Below are 23,931 nucleotides of genomic sequence, written 5' to 3'. Positions count from 1 at the left end.
AAGAGGGAGGTTTTTTGCTCACTTGTGACACTGCTTGAGTGCCCATCGAAGAAAGGTTTGGACAAATGAAGCACCACAAAGAGACCTGGGTTTTTTTTTTGTATGACCTTAGTAAACTGCCAGCAGACTGGAAAACACTCTTGAACAATTGTATGGACCTTCACCGGACACTGACACAGGGGGAATGTTCAGATAAAGAGCTCTATATCAAATTGGACAACATCTGTCACATTTTGCCACACAGGAAGCACTCTCCACTCCAAGTTCTCCAATTCAAGGGATCAAATCAGGGTCTCAGAAGATAAAGCTCATAGCCCCATTAACCATGCAGTTAGCAAATGATTTAAATGGGCGGCAGGGAAAAACAAACATAATTACAATGAATGGGTCCTTCCCAGGATCCTTTTCATTCTGAATTCCCTCCCTATCCATATTCCTCCTTTTTATTTTACCAAAATCGACACCATGTCCAGGTCATTGTTGTAGGTACTGGTAACAAACCCAGAATCTCCTTACACAGATTCCAGCTCCCTGTCAAAACAGATGGATTTAAATTTCCTAACTTTAACATCAGGCAATAATTCTTAGCCAAGCAGCACAATGGCTCATTCCCCCGGGCTGCAGAGCTCCAGCTGGAAACAGAAATGGCTGCACCTTTACACCTTGCCAATGCACTGTACTTGGATTGATACCGATTCCCTAAAGAACAATTACCAGCTATTGGGGCAGCCAGAAATACTTGTCATATAGTGTCTACTAAATTAAAAAAATCCCTCCCTTCTTCATCTCAGGGCTTCAGTCTGCGGTAACTCAAAACTCTGTCTAGCAGGCAACCCCATCGTTTGGCCAGATTGGATTAGGACTGGAATTTTGACCATCAGTCAATTTATTGAAAATGACACTTTCCTCCCTTTTACAATCTTAAAAGAAAGGTTCAATCTAGAGTCTAAGAAGGAGTGGCAATACATCCAACTTAACCATGCCATCTCCCATCTGTATGGCCCTGATACCTTTGCTACCCCAACTCATCTCAACTGCTTTCTTTTCTCCAAATATTACCCAGATTGCCAAGATCTATGGCAACACTATATGCATACCTGGCCAGCAAATTTGAATTAAACAAAGATCCTCTAAAGAACGAAATGGGAGGAGGAATAGACCAATTATTCTCTGCTAACCAAGGGAAACAAATTGTAGCCGGAGCTCTGAACTGCTCCTTGGATCTCTGTTTAAGATTAATCCAGTAGAAAATGACATGGAAGATGCATTGGACACCTCTCTGACTGTTCAAAAGAGGTGCCACTGAGTCCGACAAATGTTGGTGCTCTGATTCAGTGTGTGCTAAGGTAGCCCATATGTCGGGGAATGCTCCTGTGCCCTTAGGTTTTGGGCAGAACTTAACTGCAGAGTTATTTTTGTCTGATAAAATACAATTGTGTTACAAGCTGAGCGTGTAATTTTAAGCCTAATGGATGTTAACTGGAAGCTGAATAAATCTGAAAAAACTTTCGCTGAGCAGAGCACTAAGAATTACTAAAAGACTAATACCTCAAACACGGACATCCCCAAAGCAACCAGCAGTTGAGACCTGGAGCATAGACATTGTAAGCTTGGCCACCATGGAAAGTAAACAAAAACACAATCTGAGCTTAGTATACTACATAGATCAGATATGAATAGCAAATTCTCACCCTAAGTGATGATACCAGCGGGTGCAGATTCTTAAGGGGCCAGCTTGGAATCCCCAGCTGTTTCATTCATAGGCTAAAACTCCCGTAAGCCTGGGTCCGGAACTTGCTCCAGTTCCGTCTCTGTTCCTTAGGTGTTTCCAAGAGTCTCTTTGGGTGGGGAGTCAGTGAAGAACGCTGCCTTAAATAGCTTTTGCATATGGCGGGAACCCTTTCTTTCAAAGCTTAGTTCCCAGATCAGTCTGGGGAAAAACACTGATATTCCAAGATGGAAACCAGAACCAGGTGACCTGGTCACATGTTACAGTAGCCATAACTCAGAGGCTGTCTGTAGCATCCTCAGGAAGGCTCCCCAGGTTCAGGAAGAGAAGCTTCTTCTAAGGCCTACTGTTTTCCGAATGGCTCATTAACCTGAATGGGCCCTTCCCAGCCAGCCATTCTGAATGAAAGCAGCTTGTCTAGGGGGCGTTCCCCAAGTGTAAACACAGTTGAAATACAGTTACATAGTCAATATTCCTAACTTCAGATACAGAAATGATGCATGCATACAACTAGGATAATCACAGTCAGCACATCATACCCTATGCAATGACATCTCCCACGACTTCTCTTGCATAAAATACATCATAACTATGTCGGAATCATCTCACGATAATGTCAGTGTGAAGAATCTGGGGGTGCACTGTCCCGGCGGCTTCCATAGCACTGCTGGGGAATGTTACATGTTACACCGGGGAGGGCACGGTTATGTTAATTTCCAAACAAAAGGAAAAAAGAAAACCACGTCATGTGCTCCATGACCTTCACGCCACCAGGGAAAGAAAACGCACGTGTCAATAGTCCGACAAAGTCTAGGAAAAGTTCTTTCCCAGGCAGCACTGTCAGCCTGTGGTGCATACAAGTGTGTAAGTATCATGAATTTGTTTTCGATGTGCTGCAGGAAACTATTTGCAGATTTCACACAAATAGTTTTGGTCGGTCACAAAAAGGCCAGAGGAATTCATACTATCCCCCCCCGCCCATCCCCATTTCACCCAGTGGTTATGGCACTCACCTGGTGTGTGAGGCACCCAGGCTTGAATCTCCAGAATAGCCCCAAAATTGACTTTTTTGATTCACTGGAAATTCCAGAAAAGACCGACGAGTTGGACCTGAAATGATTTTTATTCTGAACTGCCACGGAACCAAAAAGAGCAATCTCCTCAACACTGCCGTTGTCTTCAGCCAAAGGGAGGCACTTGAAAATGCGAGTCTCCTGCTGCCAACCCTTGCAGCTCAGTAGAACTAACGGTGGGTGGTTCTTTAAGGATACCTCTCCTCTCACGTTAATTAACTGGAATTACTGTAACTATCCAATTAATCAGCTGCTTTCGCAAACCAGCTCAGGAGAGCTGATGGAATTTAAAAAGCTAAGTGATCTTAAAACTTCTCAGAAGCTTCATTCCAGGATCCAGGAGGGACACAAAAGTGGCACCAGCTAAAGGCGGGTGGGGGGGAATGTCAGCCTGTCACATGAACCCCCACGTGACTCCTCCCCACCCTGCCCCCCGCGCTCTCCCTATCCCTCCCACCCATCCCATGTTACCTGAGGGGGGCCTCTGTCCTGAGCCACAAGGCTCTGGCCGCAGCGGACTCCTGGCCCAGGGGTCTGTACAGCCCTGTCGGAGGACAGAGCTGGGGGTGCTCTAGGGATCAGCGGCCCCATGTTCTGCTCCTCTCGCCGCTGCGGTTTGCGGTTGAGCTGCAGGGCTCTCCCGGGAACAGCAGTGGCGAAAGCAGCAGAAAGTGGGGCTGCCTGGCGGCCTCACACTGGCAGCTCCTCCGGCACAGCTGTTCCGTACCATCCCTAGCCCTGACGCGGCTCCATCTCTCGGCATCTGTCCAGCCCCGCCGGAAGACAGGGCTTGGGGCGGGGCTGGGGCGGTACCAGAAGAGCCGCGCTGGAGAGCTGCTGGCATGTGGCTACTCCTGTGCCCCCCACGGCGTCTGGGGAGGGGCATGTGGCGCTTGCCCCTCCCCTCGTCGCCTCTGCATCTACTTGGTGAGTACTGGCTGCTTGAATATCACCCAAGTGAGCCTTTATCTATTCCATGGGGGAAACGCTGAGATCAAATCTCCCACGTTAAATTTGTCTGACACATACATATATCGCATGAGAAATAGAAATTCAAAGCAATATAAACTATATTTCAGTTCACTTCCCTTGTAACTTGTCGGCGAGGTGCCATGGCCTGCAACGTGCAGGAGGTCAGACTAGATGATCACGATGGTCCCCTCTGACTTCAAAGTCCATGAGCCTATGAGATCTTTGCCCCAGACTTTCAGACCACAGAACATTAGTGAGGAAATGATTGTTTCACACATTATTCATGAAGACAGGACTGAATGACCTCAAAGGGAAATCTGTAATTATCTACTTCTTTTAATTCAGTTTACAACAACAGATTGATCCAAATTTGTCAGCATGGGACTGCTCCTTCTTTATTGCCATTGTAATGTTTCAGCTCCGGCTATGGGACTGACTCCAGTCATTTCTAATACTCTGAACAAATCAATTCATCGAAGTATTTCCCTGAACCAGTCCCTACCAAGAGTTCTGGTTGGTCTGCGTTCCTTGAAATACTGAGTGGAAAGTCCCCAAGCGAAGATTTTAGGAGGGAACCTATAAGTATTCAGGTTTCAGAGGAGCAGCCGTGTTAGTCTGTATTTGCAAAAAGAACAGGAGGGCTGGTGGCACCTTAGAGACTAACCAATTGATTTGAGCATAAGCTTTCGTGAGCTACAGCTCACTTCATCGGATGCATTCAGTGGAAAATACAGTGGGGAGATTTATATACACAGAGAACATGAAACAATGGGTGTTACCATACAGACGGTAAGGAGAGTGATCACTTAAGATGAGCTATTACCAGCAGGAGAGCGGGGTGCGGGGGAGAAGACAGGAGTGAAGGGGTACCTTTTCTGGCAGGGGGGTTGTTCTCAGTGGTATCCCCAGCACATCGAGTGACCGTCTCCAGGGGGTCTCTGTGACTGAACCCGTCACAGGTGGGTTATGTGCTCCAATCAGGCCTGGGGTAGCCAAAACAGAGGCCTATGGAGGCCAGAGGGAGGAGGTCTGTGTAAAAGGCAGAGGAGGCCTTGGATCTTCTTCAGGGTGATAAGGCCAAACTCCAGAAAAAAAGTCCTGGGAGTCCTTGCTGGGAGAGCAGGGGTGTTATTGACCACAACCCTTTGTGGATTATTTCTGGGAACCTCAGAGGGAAACTGAGGCAGGGCCTCTGCAGAGCCACCCTGGGCCATGAGGGGACACGCTGGAGGCGGTGACCCTGCTACAGTGCCCTATTGCTGTGCTGCTCCCTCCCACCCAGTCCCTGCTTCCTGCAATCCCACCCCTGATTTTATCAAACAGACTTGCTCGGGTCTGTAGGATGGGAGCACCACTTCAGTGCCCCCGCTAAGTCTCATGGGGGTGGGGCTCCCTTCCTGCCTGCGTGAGGAGTTCTGCAGGGAAAGCGTGATGGCGAATGTGTGCCCAGAGTGTTGCGGTTCAAATACAAGACAGGACAAGGCTTTAAGCAAGCAAGCAGGCTGGTCTGCCGACGGGCTGCTCTGCCTGTCAGCTTTTCCACCCTCTCCTTTATTTCTCTCTCTTCCCCCGCGCATTACATATTCCAACAGATAAAAGGAATACACTGGCTTTGTATAATATTCTTATTTACCAATTTCTATCTACCGCATTCCTTGCTCTCGGGCCTTGAGCCCAGTCCTGGGAGGCTTCCCACGGTTCATGTCATCTGGGCGAGATTCCAAGGTTCATGCCCTTGAGGGGAGCCGTGTGTGCACTGCTCCTACACAACACTCCGGGCGTGCCCTGAATGTTGGCAAGTGCATGAACCTTGCATGAATGCTACATCCCCTCCTTTTTTGTTTATTTGTGCTCGGCCATCTCATGGTAGCCATCAATTTGCTTTTGCAAGCCATTTAACTCCCGTACAGACAAGATCATAACTCGTGGAGCCTGCCAGGGCGGTTCTCGACAAAGCCTTAACAAAAAGGAAATACATTGCACACAGCAACAGCAAAAAATAAGCTTAAGAAGGTAAAGTGTAATTGGCTGGGCCCCAATTAGCCATGCTAGAGTACTGGGAAGAGAGGTTCGCGTAAGCAGCGAGCATCATCTCATTCCCTATTTCCTCAGGGTGATGACATACTGGAATAAGGCACGTACCTAACAATTCTTCAGCTGCTACAAAATCAAATAAACAAAAGTGGGTAACATTTGCTATTGAAGCCAATCTTTCCCATAGGTTATATGTCATTCGGGCCCGTAACGGAGGAGGCGCTCCCAAGTCAACCCCTCCAGGAAATAGCAGGCACAAAAGGCATACAATCAGTACAGAATTAGCAGTGATTTGGGCGAGAATCGCCACAAACAGAGTCTCAGGAGTCTCTGGCTGTTGGTTTGCTGCCAGTCTTCATTGAGCCGCGGCGACCAATGCTTTCACTGCTCCGCATGTCACGGGCTGGCTTGGGACGCTACGTCTCCTCCATCTCCGTCCCGTCATTGTCGACCCGGGAGGCACCGCGTTCTCCTCCAAGGTCAGCTGAAACTCCGGTATGGGGTTTGACAGCCCCTGGTGCCACGCCATGCTGTTTCAGTGCCAGTCGCACACACCGGGCCGGAACCCACAACGGTCCTGCAGGGAGAGACACAGCAGCATATCCCCGACCCCAAGTGATTAAAGGCACTGGGCCCAACCATTGCGGATCGGGCAGCTGATTGTAATAGACACACGGTCTTTCCGGTACCTCGGACTTATGAAAATGCCAATCCGCGGGGGTCTGCTGATCTGCGTTCAGCGTTAAATTATTTAAAGTAAACAAAAGGATATGCAGTTGTTGCTGAATCTCTCCTAAGGTTCGGAGACGCAGCTCCCCTTGTTTTAATTGTTTGTCAAGCAAGGTTTTTAGCGTGCGATTTGCACTTTCAACAATAGCTTGGCCTGTGGAATTATAAGGGATCCCGTGTTTGAGACGGACGTCCCATTGGGCACAAAAGGTGGAGAGGGATGTGGAGCAATAGGCTGGGGCATTATCCGTTTATATCTGGCTCGGGTGACCCATAACAGCAAAACAGGCTAGCAAATGGTGAATAACTTTGGGAGTGGCTTCCCCACGCTGTGGGGTCGCCCAGAGGAATCCCGAATAGATATCAATGGAAACATGTGAAAACGAATAGGGGCAGAACTGTGGCACGTGAGTGACATCCATTTGCCACAGCTGATTCGCTGCGGCACCTCTGGGGTTAACGGCATAAGAAAAGGCAGGGGCAGCAGCGGCACGGTGGGGGCAGGAACGAACAATGGAACGGGCACGATCAGCAGGAATGTGAAACTGCCGGGCCAAGACAGAGGCAGACTGATGAAAAAAGGCATGGCTTTCAATGGGGTCAGAGAAAAGGGAATTTACCTGACCACGTAACGCGCGATCGGCGCGCGCATTGCCTTCAGTGAGTGGCCCAGGCAGAGGGGTGTGACTGCGAATATGAGCAACAAAATAAGGGAAATTACGAGTGGTGAGGAGATACTGTAAGGACAAAAACAGGCGAAGAAGGTCCGCATTGACCTGAGGGGTGATGAGGGCAAGGGGTAAATGATCAATTACCTGATGAACATAATGCGTGTCCACAATCAAATTAAAGGGACAATCAGCAAAAAGTTGAAAGGCCAAAATAACAGCAGCTAGTTCCGAGCGCTGCGCGGAACGCTGGGGCAGCGTAAAACGAGAATGCCAACGAGGGGGGTCACCGGATTGATAGGTGACAACACCGCGACGTGGAGAGCCATCAGTAAAAAGAGTGATAGCTGGAACAATCGGTCGAGAGCGGCTAAGACGATGTACGATTAGTGGCACCTTTTGTGTGATCACCAACCGAGGATCTTTTGGGGGATTATAAGAAATCTCTCTCACATAATCACAAAGAGCAACCTGCCAGGCCAAGGAGGTGTGATACAAGGAATCAAATTCACTACGTGACAAGGGGAACACAATGGCAACTAAATCAGTGCCCGTGAGTTGCACTGCACGGTGGCGGGCTTTACGAACAAGGTCAGACAGGGCGTCTAAATAAGGATAAATGTTCCGAGGAGGAGTGGAAGACAAATATATCCACTCTATGATAGAGACGGCTGTGTCTGTACGAGGTACAAACAGAGCAGCAGTAGGCGTATGAGGGGTAGCAAGGAGAACTAATCGCAGGGGACGAACCTCAGTAAGTCTATCCACAAACTGCTGACTCAACACTGCATTGATCTGTTGAATGCAGGCAATGTGCTCCTCAGTGATGGCAATAACTGCGCCAGGTGCCCGAGCTCCACGTAGAAGCTCGAACAACGGCTGCAGCATCGATGTGGGGAGACGGAAGTAGGGTCGAATCCAATTTAAATGACCCAAAATTTGCTGTAATTTAACGAGGGTTAGGGGTTGGGGTACCACTTCCGGGCGAACAGGGGGAGCATAGGTTTGTAAAACCTTATGCCCGAGGTATTGGTAGGGATAAGAGCGTTGGATTTTTTCTGGTGCCACTAACAGGCCATTTTGGCCGAGAATCTGGGACAAATATTCAAGCTGTTGTGCCGTGACCTGGGGACCGCTAAGCAAAATGTCATCCATATAATGGTAGACCTTTAATGTGGGGTATCTGGCACGAAAAGGGGCGAGGGCCCGATCCACAAAAAGTTGACACAAGGTTGGACTATTTTGCATTCCCTGGGGCAAGACCTTCCACTGATACCTTTGAGAGGGTCGTTGATTATTATATTCTGGCACCGTAAACGTGAATTTTTCGCAATCTTGTGGGCAAAGGGGGATTGTGAAGAAACAATCTTTTAAATCTAACACACAAAGCTGATCGGTTTGAGGAATTAAATTCCGGTTTGGCAACCCAAACTGCAAGGGGCCCATGGGTTGGATGCATTTATTTATTTCCCTTAAATCATGTAACAGCCTCCATGCACCAGATTTTTTCTTAATAACAAACACCGGGGTGTTCCAGGGACTAGTAGAGCTCTCCAAGCGCTGTGCCTGCAAATGCTGCTGCACAAGCGAATGAAGCGCTTTCAGCTTTTCTAGGGGGAGGGGCCACTGGTCAATCCATACGGGCTCTAAGGATTGCCATACCAAGGGTAATGCGGAGGGCAAGGTGGGTGGGGGAGGGTTTTGGGCCATTATATATTAATATCGAGGGTGGTGTCCAGCTTTACAAGTAAGTCACGGCCCCAAATATTGAGGTGGACAGGGAGCACAAAAGGGCGGATCGTAGCAAGGGCATGGCCTCCTGGTTTAGAGACCGTGACCCAAGACAAACTTTGGCGCCCGGGTTTGCTACCCCCGATCCCTCACAACTCTTTAGAAGGAACTGTTGGCCAACCGACCGGCCACTCCGGATCACGAATCACCGTAACGTCAGCTCCAGTGTCCACCAGCCCTGTAAAAGGGAAATTATTTAAAAGAAGTGTTAACTGAGGTTTCGAGGGGCGGACCAACATTATTAGAGCAACAAATTGAGAGGACGTGTCGTGAGGCGGCGACTGAGACAGCGTCGATCCAAAGTCGCCTCTGCCCCGGGCTCGATCCTCTGCGGCTGGCACCTGATAGGGGACTAAAATCAATTGTGCAATTGACCGTCCACGCGGGAGGACTGCGGAAGATGGGTCCACACCTGAACCTTAATAACGCTGGTGTAATCGGCGTCAGTGACTCCTGGGATGACAAAAAAACCCTGTTTCCCAGCGTGTGAGCGAGGGAGAACCAGACCCACAAATCCGGCAGGGAGAGGTCCCGTCACCTGTGTAGGTATGGCGCAAACCTCCCCCGGCAACTGAAAATCAGCGTCCTCCTGCATAATCAAATCAAGCCCTGCACTTCCGGCAGTCGCCGCCCTCATGGAGTCTATGGATTGTAAGGCAGAGGAACAGTTGTCTGAGTGGGAAACACCCCCGTTTGGCCCTGGGTTCGGGGGGGACCCGTCGTGTGGTTTCCCGACCCGCTACGACACTGATTAGCCCAGTGATAGCCCTTCCGACACTTGGGGCACTTCTTTGAGGGGCGGGCGGGCGCCGTCGATGAGCTTTTGGTAGGCCTGCCCGAATCCGGGACCTTCCGGAAAGCATGCTGGGCGCAGGTGGAAATAATGGGGAAGACGGCCTGAGGGAGTTGAGACTGCAGCTGAACAGTAGCAAACGGGCCCTCCCCTGCCAACTGCTCATAAATGACACCTTGCTCTCTATATACCTGGGCTTGGCGTTCCGCCGTCTGCCGATACTCACTAAGCCAAATAACGTACTGACTGGGCGTCAGCATCATGCGCAACAGCGCCTTCCAGTCTTCAGGGACCAGGGAGTACCCAGAACCTAGCCCTTCAATGAGACCACGCACATACGTGCTAGTCAGGCCGAACTCGCGAATCGCTTTCTTTACCTCCCGGATCACTGAGTAAGGCAAACTGACCCAGTCTGCAACCTGGTTGCCCTGGCCATCATCCTGCCAGGTCACCGGGCAAACTGAGACCAGATCAGCTAATTCCTCTGCTGTAAGATCTGGGCGAGTCTTCGCTGCGTGAACCATTTGTTGCACCAGCGAAAGCCCCTGAGCAGACGCAGACGACCCCCCGGGGGGCCCCGGAGCATGGGGCCCCACAGGGGGACGGTGATCACACACCGGCTCCGGTGGGGAAGGCAAGGGAGGCGGTGGTAATTGAGGAACTGGGGGCGAAGCAGAGGGAGGGATGGCTGCAGGAGTGGACGGGGGTGGCGGGATCGGCAGCCCCTCTGTTGGCGCAGGAGAGGGTCTTTCCGAGGCGACACGCTGTGTCGCATCGCCAGGAGGGGGGATGGCTGCAGGAGCGGACGGGCGTGGCGAGATCACCAGCCTCGCGAGGGAGGGCCTGTCCGGGGCGACACGCTGTATCGCGTCGCGGCAGAGGTGCCAGGCATGTAAAGCCTGCACGGGCGCCCGAGGCTCTTTGTGCAATGTCTGGCCCAACCGCTCCCAGTCCGCTAGCTTAAGGGTTCCGGCTTCAGGGTACCACGGGCATTGGGCACTCACCTCCTGTAGCAGGAGAGTGAGTTCTCGAGTGGGGCAGTCATGCTGAGCCTTACGCAGCAAATCCTGTAGCTCATTGCGGTGTTGCACTTGCAAAGCAGAGAGAGAGCTTCCCATACTTACCACGACGAAAAATACTCACCGGAATCCGCGAAGCGGATGAGTGACGCGTCTGAAACCCTTGCCGGGCGAGGCGAGTGCTGAGGGCCCCACGTTGGGCGCCAGTTGTTGCGGTTCAAATACAAGACAGGACAAAGCTTTAAGCAAGCAAGCAGGCTGGTCTGCCGACGGGCTGCTCTGCCTGTCAGCTTTTCCACCCTCTCCTTTATTTCTCTCTCTCCCCCCGCGCATTACATACTCCAACAGATAAAAGGAATACACTGGCTTTGTATAATATTATTTACCAATTTCTATCTACCGCATTCCTTGCTCTCGGGCCTTGAGCCCAGTCCTGGGAGGCTTCCCACGGTTCATGTCATCTGGGCGAGATTCCAAGGTTCATGCCCTTGAGAGGAGCCGTGTGTGCACTGCTCCTACACAACACTCCGGGTGTGCCCTGAATGTTGCCAAGTGCATGAACCTTGCATGAATGCTACACCAGAGGACAGCCCCAGCAGCATCCTACTGCTTCCTTGGCCCCAAGAGGGGAGAAGCAATGAAAGGGAGTTTGTGTCTCTGGGATGTGGTGGGAGGGGCAGAGCAGGTGAGTTTCCCAAGGCTCTAGCTATAAAAATGATGGTTAGTCAGTAAATTCCTACCTTGAATTCTTCAGCAGCAACCTCCTCTGCAGGAATCACAGAGTGATCTCTGTGCTCCTTGGATTTGTCACACACGACACAGATGAGGATTTTATCCTTTTTGAAGAACAGTTTCAGAGGCTCCTTGTGTTTCTCACACAATGTCTCTGCTTCTGGTTCCTTCACTGACTGCAACCTCAATTCTCTGACTGCTTCTGCAACATTCCTGAGCTTCTTGTTAAGTCTGAGGTTCCTCTGGGGAAAGGCCTCTCTGCACTGAGGACAGGAGACATCTGTATCCAAGCTCTCCCAGCACTGGGTGATGCAGGCTCTGCAGAAATTGTGACTGAACTTGGCTTAATCATTGGGCATTTCCTTTCTGGGCACAGTCTCGTATTCTCTGGTTTTTGTGGACTGCAGAGTAGCTTTGAACTAAGTGTGATGAGTCCAAACTGAGACTAACTCCTCCCTTTGTTAACCCAGAAATCCATGGCGTAGATACCCTATTGCCCTGCGACTTCTCTTGTCCTTTACTCACTCACGTATACAAATTAGAGCTGGTCAAAAAAAAAATTCTAATGGAACAATTTTTCTGTTGGAAAATGTTATTTTGATTAAATCAAAACTTTGCATGGGAATGTGCCAACTTTGATTTTCTTTTTTCGTGAAGCATTTCAATGAAGTTAAATTGTTCCCTTTTTTTCAGTTTGAAGCAACTTTGTTTAATAAAAATGCTTGTTGTATATTGCATTATCAATTATAAAATGAAATAGTCAAAATCAGAATATAACATTACAATGTATCGAAAAGAAATATTTAAATTGATCCCAAATTATTAACCTTTATTTGGTTTTGCAGGAAGTTCCTCTTTTTTTCTTCTTTTTTCTTTTGGATTCAAAACAAAAAATAAAACTGGAATTTCCCCCAAAGGGAATTTCTGGTTCCTGCAAAGCTCTAATGAAAAGCACCAACTCCTTCTACATGTTACCAGACATCATATCCAGCACACTAACCACATAGACAGCAAAATCAAAAGGCCTGTGACGGAACTTTCTCCCCCATATCACTCACTCCTTTGCACTTCCTTCAGTGAGACAGCCAGTAACTACACAGCTCACTCTACCTTCCTTCAAGAACCTGTACCCACTCCTTCCCTTCCCTCCTGAAAGTTTCAACTTTTCAATGAAAAACTGAATACCGAACTATTTTGTCCAAACCCCAAAGTATTTCAGTTTGGAAATGTCACTGCATGGGAGTTGTAATTTACGTTCCTCCTGCATCCATCCACCATGGACTGGGCTCCCTGATAGGACTCTCCCACAATGCACCACGGTCTCTCCTTTGCGTAAGTCATTGAATGAGGGGAGTCCAATAACCATGATGCATCATGGGAGATGAAGTCCATCTGGGGAACCTAGCCTGTACAATAAAAAGGGGACATCAAGCAACCCCACGACATCTCCCATGGAACATGGTAGTGGCATGCCCAAATCGATCTGTTTGGTTTCTTGGTGAAATAGTTCAGCTTTGGAGCTTTTATTTATTTATTTATTTGTTTTTTGGATGAAAAATATCAAAACCATTAACGGATGGCAGATGTTCTTTGTGAAAACTTTTTAAAATCAAAACCGCAGTTTTTCATCAAAACCAACAAAATTTTCAAGCAGCCTTAATCATAGGACCATCCCATGAGCTCTTCCATAGATTAGCTAGTCCTGCCAAGCACTTTCATCTCCTTTCATAATTCACAAGGGGCCATCATGTTCTAATGATGATCCACCGACGGTTTGTCACTCTTCTCTGGTCCATGTGGCAAACTGAAATTTGCAAAGCCTCCTGTCCTAAGATATTTGGACATAAGGTGACCAGATAGAAAGTGTGAAAAATCGGGATGGGGTGAGGGGTAATTGGCGCCTGTATAAGAAAAAGCCCTGAATATCTGGACTGTCCCTATAAAATCGGGACATCTGGTCACCCTATTTGGACACCCAAGTCAATTGGAATGTTCTGGCTTTCTCACTTCTTCCTTCACCTATATAAAATAAACATAAGCAAATCAGAAGCATAGCCACAGTCCTCACGCCAAATTATCCATTGTTTGGTCTGTGGTTAAATACTTAGGGTTGTATTTTCAAAACTGCAAACAGAGTTTGGTGCACAGGTCTTGCTCCCAGTCAATGGGACTTGTGCTCCTTACTCTGTTGGGTCTGCAAAACCATCGAAAGCCGGGGCACTTGGCACTGGCCCCTGTCGGGACACTGGGCTAGATGGACCTTTGGCCTGACCCCGTCTGGCCGTTCTTCTGTTAAAGCAAGGGAGCGATCAAGGCGGAGAAGCCCATCTCCTTGCTTCAGGAATTTTGCAGTTTTTTGGTCACAGTCCTCTCTAGTCCAGGATGACTCTGATCGTCCAGGCTCGGATTGTGTCGCTGAGACAACAGGGAGTCCGGCGAGCATGAAAAATACAGGCTTCTCTTGCTGCAGTTAGCCCAGTCTCTCTGATCCTGGAGGACTCCCATCTATCCAGCACCATGGCTCGTCACCTGTATAGCCCCTGGAAGCTCCTCTGCACCCTTCTCAGCAGCATCAGGGATGAGAGGGACGAAGGAGACCTGCAGCTGCAGGATGAGCAGAGGGGCCCTGTGGGGCAGGGGTAGGGGCGGCTCTAGGGGGAGCTTGCAGGGTCCATAGCAATCCCAAAATTTGCCTTAGCCCCTCCCCCGTAGCCATCCCTCCCAACTGCTGGTAGCACTGCCTTCAGATCCGGGCACCCGGCTGAGAGCCACTGCTCTCTGGCTGCCCCTTTCTGAAGGCAGAGCAGAGAGAGCTGCGGCTGCGGGCCAGGCTCCCCACAGCAGAAACACTCACTTCTCCTGCCCCAGGTTCACGGGCTCTCACTTCCCCTTCTGCACACTCTTGCCCACAAACAGCAGCAGCTAGGGGAAGCAGACTGGCACGTGGCTGGGACAGTGTCCCACACAAGCTCCCCCTACACACACACCTGATCTGCCGAGAGGAGGCTTCAGACACCTGCCTAGACTGGAGGAAATGTCTCCTTCTTCCATTCAGTCCCTTTGCACTCAGGTGGGGCCTGACCCATTTGTAGCCCTGCTGCACTCCAGACACAGGTGCCGACACAGAGGGTGCTCCAGACCCAGAGCACCCACAGGAAAACATAGCGGGTGCTCGGCACCCACCAGCCACAGCTGTTGGGCTGGCCCCTGCTGATCAGCTCTTTGAGCTGTCTGGCAGCTGGGGAAGGGGCTTGGGGGAGGGTGGAGAGTGGGGAGTGGTGGACGGGCAGGCAGGGACCTATGGGGAGGGGAAGGAGCCAGGGTGGGACCTTGGGGAAGCGGTGGAGGTGGCATCCCCAGGAAAAATAGGTCCGTGCCTGCGGCCCCAGAGATCTGCACAGACAGCTCCCCTGCTGATGCTAGCCTGGGCCAAGCTCTACACCGGCTCCTCGGCAGCCGGCACTGCAGAGGCTGCAAGCCCCACGTTTACACGTCAGTCTCCCTTTCGCTGGGAAGCTGATGCACGGCTGGCTGGGCACTGGGGGATTCCGCCCGCTACGAGAGGTGGCCATGCCCAGGTGGGTCTCCGCTGAGCTGGGGAGCACGGGGCAGGAGCCTGTCTGTGCTGAGGCCTTTCACTCAGGAGTGGGAGCTGCAAGTCTTCAGGCTCAGGAGTGCCTGGCTTAAAGAGACAGTGGGCTGACACACACGCAGTCTCCCCCACACAGGGCCAGATTAACCTTTTGTGGGCCTGGTTCCAAACACATTTGTGGGCCCCCTTGGGCCAGGAGATTGACACAGGAGCTGTGTTTGACACAGCACACAGCTGTACCGGTTTTATTTACAATATTTACAAGTTTAAATGGAGGGGGCTCCCAGCAATGGCAGCCCTAGGGCAAAAAGTTACACACAGGTACATCCGATGCGTTATGAAAGAAAACATGCAAAAGAAACCACAGTGGGTAAAACCAGGGAACAAAAGCCTGAGCAGCCAAAACACCAGCCAGCTGTTGCTCCCACGAAGAGGGAGCAGTTACAAATATCTCATCCTTCACATTTCTCATAGGAACTACCAGGGCCTGATGAAACTGGGGCAGATTGAAAAGCGTGAAAATATTTTAAAAATAAAAAATCCACAACTTTATTCCATTTTATTGACAGCATCATTATTCGTACTCGCCTGGCTTGGCCTTCTCTGCCAGAAGAGAGGCAGACAGACTAGGATCAGGACCACCAGCTGTGCCCTCAAAAGACTGGGCTCTGGGCCAATCCTCCAAATATCTGAGACCCACATCCTGCCCCAGAACAACCCCCCCAAACTGGACCAGCCCCACATCCCCCCCCAGAATGACCATCCGTGACCTGGACAGCGCACCCAGCTCAGCCAGGAAGGAGAACTCTTGAAACTTTCTTTGGGTTTTTATCTACGGCTTTGGCTACACTTGCATGTTACACCGCAATAAAGCCTCCCAGAGCGCTCTACCTTACTCCCGTCCACACTGGCCAGGCACGTAGCGCGCTCTGACTCCCTGGCTGGAGCGCTCCTGGTACTCCACCTCCCCGAGAGGATTAACAGCTGTTGCGCATCGGCTGAGACGCTCCAGCTCCAGTGTAAACAGGGAGTAAGGTTATTAGGCACTGATTGACCTCCGGAAACTCCCCATAATCCTTTTAACTGACGCGTCCTCTCTTGTTCGGTTGTGAACTCCGGACGTGGCCGTGCCGTTTCAAAGCTCCGTTTCGGGGGCTGCTTATCAAACACACACACACGGCTCCCGTTGGCTTTGAATGAGTGAGAGGCAGGCGGGGGGCTCCGTTTGGAGCGCCGGCCGCTCCTGTTTGCTTGCAGAGCGAGGCGGCGGCGAGGCGGGGTTGGGGTCCATTTCAGCGAGCGGCTGCTTCTCTCGTCTATGAGAAAAAAGGAAAGAACGGCCGTTTGCTTTCAGTGAGTGAGAGAGAGGCGGGGGAGGGAGGGAGGGAGGTCTGGACTTACAAGACAGCACGCTGACACACTCTCAGCCCCCCAAACCCACTCTCTCTCCCCCCACGCTCCCTGTCACACTCCACCCCACCCCCGTTGGAAAAGCACGTTGCAGCCACGGGAACGCTGGGATGGCTGCCCCAATGCGCCCCTCCCACTGCAGCGGCAAACGTGGCCAGGACAGTGGGCTGGCAGCTGCCAGTGTGGACAGGCTGCAGCGCTCCCCCTGCGTGACTGTAGAAGGCAGGTTTAACTCACAGCACCGTGCATCTGCAAGCGTGGCCACGGCCTGCCTGTCCTTCCCCTAATCGTCAGGGTCTCAAAATCTCCCGCTGTGGGAAGCGAAGATGCAGGCCCTGGACTCTACCTGCCGGCAGCCAACCGCACACACACAGACGGTCGCCTGCGGTCTGGTGCCATGCTGGAAGTGCCATTTCCAAGTGGTTGAGTTTTAAAGCTAGATTTGGCTGTTGGTTTCTGGCCCAAAGTTCTGAGGCCTGACAATTTCAGCAATGGCCAAATGTGGCTTGTTGTTGTAAGGGTCTGATTCTCACTTTGGGTGCCAAGGGGCCTGGCTGCAGCTCCCGGACAAGCCCTTCCCCAGGGTGTGTTTGCTGCTGCCCCTTCCCATGTCCAGGCTTCTTCTGCCTGGGTGTGTGGCAGGTGGTTTGTCTTTGGAAACTCCTGTGGGATGCGGCTTCCTTCGAGTTCCCAAAGGGTTTGTTGGACTCGGGCATGAGTCTCCTTTACCAAGCAAGAGATCCCGGCTTCAAATTTCGACCAAGGCTGCGTTTGCAGCTTACCTTGGAAGTTTTTTTCACCTGTGTTTTCTCCAACATCCTGCAGAGGGAGAGCTGCATTAGGGTCTGAATTTGGTTTGTTTCTCAAGGTGTAGGATTCTCACTTGGGGCGGGAGAGAGTGCGGAGAAGACCTTGGAAAGGTGAAGTCAGGGGCAGGACTTTTCAGGTGCCTGTTGTTGTGGGGGTTTGTTTGATTTGGGGTTTTGCTGAAATTGCAAGAAACGATGTCCCTTTTCAGCCTGAAGGCTTGTTCTGTCCAGCAGCCCAAACGGCAAGCCTTGTTTCACCTGTTTAATGTTGGACAGTGACAGGGTGACGTTAACACCTTTGTCTCTCTTTGAGCCCCTTGATTCTCTTTAAATTACCACCAAAGTTCCCACCCCCTGTGTGAGTGGCATGGGGGACTGAGCGTCTTTTCTCCTTTCTCCCCTCTAGGATGTCAGAAGCACCATAGACAGGTGCCTGGCTCCTTCCCCTTCACACCTCATTATTCTGGCCACAGGCTGAGACAAAACAACTGTCCCAGGGCACAGCTGCAAAGTGGGGAAGGTGACTCGTGGGGTCGGAATCTCCTTTGGTTTATTACAAACCTGGGGTTCCTGCATTTCCTCCAAAACTAAAGCGGTTTTCTTAATCGCTTCTCTGCTAAGGCTGCGTCTACACTCCTCTTGTGTCGGTAGAACGTATGTGGCTCGGGGTGTGAATAAGCCACCCCCCGAGTGACACAAGTTACACTGACCTAAGTGCCGGTGTGGACAGTGCTATGGTGCTGGGAGAGCTTCTCCTGCCAACATGGCTATGGCTGCTCGTTGAGGGTGGAGAGCTCCCTCCAGTCGGCTTCCAGCGGCTCCACTAGAGACTGCCACTGTAAACTCCCCAGTGCAGCCACAGCCTTCGGGCAGGGACGTGATGACCATTCAGAAACCGGTGAGGAATGAGCTGGTTTGAGGGGAGTTGATCTCGGTCCAGTTGCAGGTGGGCAGATGTCCACAGAACAAAGACCAGCAGGAACATTGGAATCTATTGGTCACTGAAGCATGGAGGCCGAGGAGTGAATTGCCCACGGGGACTGAACTCCCATCCTGTCCCCAGAGTTGGTCTCAGTCAATCAGGGCTGAAGCACATTGACGGGACACCTCGGGGAAGCTTTCCCAGCCATTGCTGGGGCTGTAGCTATTCTGTGGCTGGCTACACAGAGATTCATTCTCCAGGCCCCTCAATTCAGCATTTTGCAGTGGCAAGAAATTCACAGTAAAATACAAAAATAAAATAAATCATGATTATTGGGAAAAAACCTGTTTCTTTCTTGATGTGAAAAAGGAAAGTTCCAGCAGCTGGAGGACACGTCTCCTGACCTGGAAATCAGACCTGGTTATTGGAGCCAACAAACCAGTGCTCTGAAGGAGACTCTGAGGAAAATCAAAGGTACCGAGAAGGGAGCTAGGTGGGGAAACTGAGACACGCGTCTGGGACTTTCGGAATTGACAGAGTCTGACCAATTAGTTGCAATAGATGCGAACATAAAACTTAAACAAATCAGAGTGAACCAATAAACCATAATTCCTGACTCAGGGGAAGAGGCTGGGGCGGGGGGGTTGAGGGGGGTGGGAGAGCAGTGTTCCAAGGCAACAAAAATTACAAACGGTTCATAATCTGTAGTCATTTGAATGTGATTCATTTTTCCACTGAGAAGTTTCTCTGAAGGAATGAGAAATCCAGGGTCCAAGTGAAGGGAGCCGTGTCCCATTCTCCCGTCTGACAGTCCAGTCATGGCTTAGTCCTGTTTATAAAGAGAGACAAGAGACAATAAAAACAGGTGAATCGAGCGAGACAGTCAGGACAGGGGAGGATAAAGCGGAGAGGGGCAGAGCTGGGCTCTAACTCCCTGCGTGGCCTTGGTCAGGTCAGTGAACCTCTCCCTGTCTCCCTTTACAGTGGGGATAGCAACAATTACAGGCCCCACGGGAGAGGGTTGGTTTGATGTTTAACCACATGGCTAAGCAACGAGAACCCCAAATCCCCCTCTGCTTTGGGAGCCAGGTTTCCTGTTTGAATTCTGTGTTTCAGAGGACTTCAGGCCTGGGCACTGTGATTATTTACCAGTTTCTCGGGCCTGAGGGGGTCACGTCACTCACAGCTGTGAGGGCCGAGCGGTTAAGGCGTTGGACTCGAAATCCAATCGGGTTTCCCTGCCCAGGTTCAAATCCCGCTCGCAGCGAGGCCTGTGTTTTTAGCCACACTTGCTCACCAGGGCAATACATCTCCACCGACCCTGGGACGCTCTCCATACACTCCCCACCCCAAGTAAACCCTGTTCTGCTCCTTTCATGGGGATGCCTGGGATGGTGCCTCACGCTGTGTCCCTGCGGTCTCAGCTCCCGAGGCCTCTGCCCCTCACCCAGCGCCCCCCGGCTCAGCCCCAGCCCTGGGTGCTGCTCCTCTCCAGCGCGTGGAAGGAGCTGAGCACGGGCAGCCCGTATCAGAGGCCAGGGGAGGCTGAGCCTCCCCCAAAAGGCCGTCCATGCTGGGGGGAAACGCTGGGGATGTGGGGCGGGTCTCCCCTCCGGAGGCCCGTGGGCCCGTGGTCATCTTTCGAGCGCTGGAAGCGAAGCTCCAGAGAAGTGGGGGCCCCGCCTGCACCCCGCTCCCCTCTGCCTCTTAGCCCGATGCCCTGCTCTTGCTCTGCCTCTTCCCATCCCCCCTCCGCCTCTTCCCCCAAAACCTGCGCCCCACCCCCCTCGGCCTTTTCCCCCGCGGCCCCGTCTTCTCGTGCCTCTTCCTGTCCTGCTCCACCTCCTTCCCCAAGGACCCCACGGCCCCCCGCTCACCGAAGACAGAGAAAAGGGACGGGTGCCTGGCCCCATGGCCCCCCGGTAGCCCCCCTTCGGGGAAAGGGGCAGAGAGGAGCAAGCAGGGGGTGAGTGGAGTCTTGGGGGAAGAGGCGGAGAGGAGCGAGGGGCAGGTAGGGGGACCTCGGGGGCCAGAGGAGTGAACAGTGGGTGGGCGGGGCCTCGGGGGAAAAGGATGACCAGGGGCGGGGCCTCTGTGGCAGGGCCATGCTCTAGGCGCCGGTGGCCCCCCAACTTCTCGGGGTCATCGGAAACCCAGGATGAAGGTGACACAGGGCCTGGTTCCTGTTTGGGCTAAGATTCCATCACACCTCTCCCTTCCTGGCAGTGTGAAGGGGCTGGACAGGGCATAAAGCCCTCCAGACACGGCCGGAGACAGGGAAAGGCCGTCAATGCGGAAGAGAATCGGGCCCAGAGTTAGACAAGGGGTGCAGAGAATATTCTGGATTCTGGTCATTGCACTTCGTCCTTGCTCGAAATGCTTCCTGTATTTTCTCCATTTCACTCCCTGACTCTCGATCTCTGCCCCTTTCCCTGTTTCGTTCTCAGAATTAGCACGTTCAGCCAGTTAATCGCAGCAATCCCACCATAACACGGCAGCCTGAAATCTCAGCTCTCCCCCGCCCCTCGCACGAGACCTGCTGCCAGCTGAACTGGAGAAAGAATGGGGAACGACTCTGGTGGAGGGTGTGAAACAGACCCCCGGAAAAGGTGAGTTTTCACAGGGATTTCCTCAAGTTAGGAGAAACTTGGGGTCCCAGTTAGTGCCCAGAAAACCCTTCAGGGATCAAACAAACCAGAGGCCCAGCCCACCCCGATCTGGGCTCCACGTGGGAGTGAGCAGGGGGCTGCTGAGACACACACAGACTGCTGGGCACGCACGGACTGTGGCTGGGGAGGGGGCTGCCAGACCTCCCTCGGGTGACCAGACAGCAAGTGTGAAAAATCGGGACAGGGATGGGAGGTAATCGGAGCCTATATAAGAAAAAGACCCCAAAATCGGGACTGTCCCTCTAAAATCGGGACATCTGGCCACCCTAGACCTCCCCCACACACTGCCACTGAGGGAGGAGGGGGCAGTTGCACAGACCTGCAGTGACCACACGGATTGTGAGGTTTGCTCCCCTCCTGTCTCCAGTGGGGCTGAGGTTTCTCCCTGAGCCTGCTGAGCCCTGTGGCCCTTCCCAGCCATGCCCGTGGGAGCAGAAAACACCGAGAGACCAGGCCGGGGAGGTCATATGGTTTATTGGACCCGCTTCTGTTGGGGAGAGAGACCAGGGACTGAGGACGAGCTCTGTGGAGCTCGAAGGCTGGTCTCTCCCCAGCAGAAGTTGGAGAATGAAAGAGATCCCCTCCCCGCCTTGTCTCTCTAATCTCCTGGCACCGACCTTGCAAACAGAGAACTCTGAGGCAGTTCGTGCTTCCGACCGAGCACCAGGAGCCCGTATGTGACACGGACGTTGCATTCATTCAAACAGTGCCTAGCGCAGCTGGGGGACGGGCTTCAAGCTGCTGCCAGCCACAGCCCCTTCTGTGCCCCAAACCGGGGGCGATTGCGCCTACGGGCCAGACCCCTCTGTTCCAGAACGGAGGTGCCCTTTGGTCTCTCAGCCCGGCGCTCTCACACAACCACAGCAGCTCCAGTCACCAGGTCCCCTCTTGGCGCAGTGGGAGCGGGCAGCAGGACAGAGCAGGCAGGCCACCGAGGGGGAACTGTACTCCAGGAAGCCGTGACTCTGTCAAGGATTTAGGTGTCATACCGGGCGAGCCGCTCAACATCCGCTCCCGGTGCGATGCTGTGGGGAACAGGGCCAAAGCCATCGGTGATGACGGGGGGATTTTCTTGGTTTTTCAATGGTTTGCATGCCGCGTGTGGGACTCAGTTTCCCTGGGTGCTGTTTGTTTAACGAGGTGGCACTGGTGGGAGAGGTCGTTTGTTGTTACAGAGGACCAGCGGTGATCTCGCCTGACAGTTGGGCCCTCAGGCAAAGGCCTGGAGAATGGATACCCCAGCGACTGGTGAGCGGGAGGCCCAGCTTGGAAGTCACAGCCAGGTCGGGCCAGTAGTAGGCAATGGGCTGAGCAGAGAAGACCCGGTGACTGCTTCCAGCCTGGGGGAAAGAAAAGAGGGAGGAGAGGAGAGGCTGAGATAGAGGAGACCCAGGCAGCCTGTTTACCTGGGACAGAAGACAAAGGACACAGGCTTGTGGGAAGGTGATATCGGACGCTTAGCTGGAAAGAGGGGGCTTCTGGACTGGGGAGAGAAAGCAGCCAGAGCCCACACGGGTGCAGGAGAGACCTAGATGGACTGTGCTGAGGGAGGTTAGGCCTGAGGCCCTGAGAGTTTCCTGTGCTGTGTTCAGATGCTCAATAAACCCCTCTCTTTTACGCTGGCTGAGAGTCACGGCAGTCTCGGGATCGGGGTTGCGTTCTTCCCTCTGGGAGTAGAGGCCCCAGGGGTCCAGAGTGAGGGGACTCCCTGAGGGGGCCCACGGCAGACAGGCATGCTCAAGGCTCAGAGAAGAGGGGTTCCAGGAGGCGGAAGGGCCTACGGCTTAACCCTTGAGAGAGTGGATCTCCGAGAAGGGTTGTCACACTGAAGGGGGTTCCTCCCAAGGACTGTACGAGGCTGAGAGAGAGCACAAGTCCTGTGAGTCCGTGACGCCATCCATGGATAGATAAAGAGAGGATGGAAAGGGAGGTGATTCAGCAGTGGGGAGACTGACACTGGAATACTGCATCCCGTTCTGGTGTCCACATTTCAAAAATAACGTTAAAAAAAACTGGAGAGGGTGCAGAAAAGAGCCATATTTGAGGGATGGAGAAGACTTATAAGGAGGGATTGAAAAACTCAGTCTGTTTAGTTTTTAAAAAGATGGAGAGGTGAGCTGATGGCAGCCTGCAAGTGCCTTCGCTGAGAGAAAACACCAAGTATTTAAAGGGCTCTTTAGTCTTGCAAAGAAAGGCAGAACAAGAACCAATGGCTGGAAGCAGAAATCAGAAAAATTCTCCTGAGAACAAGGCAGAGATTTGTAAGAGGGAGGGCGACTCATCACTGGAACAAACTGCCAAGAGAAGTGATGGATTCTCCATCTCTTGATGTCTTCCAATGAAGACTAGATGCCTTTCGGGAAGGTGCTTTCATCAAAAAGCAGCTCTTGTGATACACGGGAGGGCTGGGAGATGCAGGGCGTCATATTAGATGCTCCAATGGTCCCTTCTGGCCTTAAGTCGACTAATTTATGAAAAACTGGTGTTTTATTGTATAGCCGGCTCCACCCCCAGACTCACCAGTCATTGAGTGCGGAGATCCGGGGGCAACAACTCCAAGCTCCACAGAGGCTGGGCAGGGGCAGGACATCAGCTGGGAGGGGAGGGATAGGGGGGGCAGTGACATCACAAAGGCCTTTTGCAGGACCTCAGCCCATTGGGCAAAGGTGGTGGGGAGGGGGTGACCTCACAGACAGACCCCGACATCAGCGGGGCAGGGCCAAAGTGCAGGGCCAGGGCAGTCGCTGAGACCCCCCCGGCTTTGCAGCCGCACGTCTCCTTCGCCAGGTCTCCCCTCGAGGACGGGGAGAGAATTAGGATTCACGTCGTGAGCATGAGGAGGAGCCTCTGTGGAGTTTTCTCCTTTCCGACCAGTGATTGTGCCAGAAAACGAACTTCCCTTGGAGAAGGTCAGAGGCTCTGAGAGGTTTGGAACCTGTTGGGTCTGATGCACCTGCTGCAGGCAGAATTCTCAGCACAGAAAACACTG

The 23,931-nt window shown here is 52.2% G+C and overlaps 1 pseudogene; it reads right to left on the bottom strand.

Moving 5' to 3' along the window:
• The window catches only part of LOC141996210 (butyrophilin subfamily 1 member A1-like), a 660,168-nt pseudogene that overhangs the window by 532,292 nt on the left and 103,945 nt on the right, over positions 1-23,931 (bottom strand).

The sequence above is a fragment of the Natator depressus genome, chromosome 11 (genome assembly GCF_965152275.1).
Source record: "Natator depressus isolate rNatDep1 chromosome 11, rNatDep2.hap1, whole genome shotgun sequence".
Lineage (NCBI taxonomy): Eukaryota > Metazoa > Chordata > Testudines > Cheloniidae > Natator > Natator depressus.
The sequence above is the reverse complement of the archived record's forward strand: the minus strand, read 5'-3'. Positions and strand labels throughout refer to the sequence as shown.